Genomic DNA, 1601 nt, shown 5'->3' with positions numbered 1-1601 from the left:
ATTTTTTTTTTTTTTTTTTTAACAATTGATGTATTTTATAAATGAAGTGATTTTTTTTTTTTTTTAAGAGAATTAAAAGATGAAATGCTAGCTGCATAACAACACGGTGACGTTTTGACTATATTCGCATTGGCATTAGCATCGACACCAATTCTGTCTGGTCGGAATGTCACTTTTTTGTCACAGTGATCCGTGACGAGTCTAAAAAACATTTTTGGGTTGCGCAAATTTCATATAATAATAATTAAAATATTCAATTGAATAATAATCAACTCAGCGGTTGTGATTTAGTCTTTCCTTACTGCTGGATTAAAAACTGTTATGCTACAAGTGCAATTAGTGTGTTCAGCGGTTCACAATTTTAATTATTATTCTTTTTTTTTGTATTTGATTACCCATCAGTAGAAAAAAAACATTTCATAACAAAATTTACGCAGCTTAGCGGCCTGTCATCTGACTAGCCTCAATTAGCTCGCAGAAAGCAGTGAGCGCATATGGCAATGAGTCACAAAATGGAACGGCGAACTGTAAAAGCTCATAAGGAGTAAGAAACATTTCGACCTGTTGACAAAGACTTCAGCCCTCGGCTGGACGGCGATTACAGTGTTTGCGCTCCTTCAGCGTGTCAGACCATTTTTGTTGTTGTCGTTTAAAGCTGTCAAGGTCACAGAAACAGCCGTTCATCCGGGTCATGTGATCCTCTCTCGACATCACGCTTGAAGGCAGGCAGTGAATATTTGATGCTGGAGGTTGAATGAAATGAGAGACACGAGTCAGATTTCAGTGTTAGACCGGTGATGTATTCTGCGGGAAATTGTAAAATTTCACTTAATTTTTGTTCATCTGCTGGCGACGACCACAAATGCAGTATACTAGTAGCTTTTTGGGACATTTTTGTTGTTTTCCGTGAGATTTTCAACTGTAAAACATATGCCTTGTCTTACGTGAAAATACCCTAAAACTGTTGAAACTTTCCTGGCAACCAAATGTATGTATTCATGCACAAATAATGATAACCTCTAACCTGACAACCTGATAAACTGTCCACTGTAGTAAACGCTGTCCCTTGAAAGGGTTAAAGCCCCCCACCCCCCCAAAAAAAAAATCACACAAAAGTGTATATGTAATGTACATTACATACAGTAAGTGTGAAACTGGATAATATCCCACTTGATTGGGAATCACCAAGCTAGATGACTCTGTTGCGCGTACAGTAAATAATGCCGACAATCAATGACGGTCCCGTTGAGTGTGACTGAAAGGTGTAACCTTGTCAACTGCCCTTTACTTCAGTCCTTTGCGTTCTATTTCTGATAAGGAACAAATGCCGACCAAGGGGCAAGTCGAGAAGACTTTTTAGCCACAACTGATGTCTGCTGGCTAGTTTGGAGTGAAAAAATCTGCTTGAGTCAGTAGCAGAAATATTTTTGTCTTCCCCCCTCAGCGTTAAGTGAATAAGCTCAAAGTACTTTCGCTGAGTTGTCGCTCGCTTCCTGCTAAGCCAGTGAGCTGTCAGTTGTAATGTGACAATCAAGCAGTGGCACTACGGCATGTGTAACCGACGACACAGGTAGCCGGGGCGGGGGCGGGGGCATGCGCGA

The 1601-nt window shown here is 40.3% G+C and overlaps 1 protein-coding gene across 3 annotated transcripts in view; it reads right to left on the bottom strand.

The window, feature by feature from the left end:
* Nucleotides 1–63: 63 nt before the first annotated feature.
* Nucleotides 64–1601, bottom strand: part of cald1b (caldesmon 1b) — a 17157-nt gene continuing 15619 nt past the window's right edge. For all 3 annotated transcript variants that reach the window (XM_019894776.1, XM_019894778.1, XM_019894777.1), the window contains exon 17: nt 64–743. The gene's annotated coding sequence lies outside the window, so the exon portion shown is untranslated. The remainder of the gene's footprint in view (nt 744–1601) is intronic.

Source organism: Hippocampus comes, unplaced genomic scaffold, assembly GCF_001891065.2.
Source record: "Hippocampus comes isolate QL1 unplaced genomic scaffold, H_comes_QL1_v1.1 scaffold319, whole genome shotgun sequence".
Lineage (NCBI taxonomy): Eukaryota > Metazoa > Chordata > Actinopteri > Syngnathiformes > Syngnathidae > Hippocampus > Hippocampus comes.
This window is presented reverse-complemented; position numbering and strand designations above follow the sequence as displayed.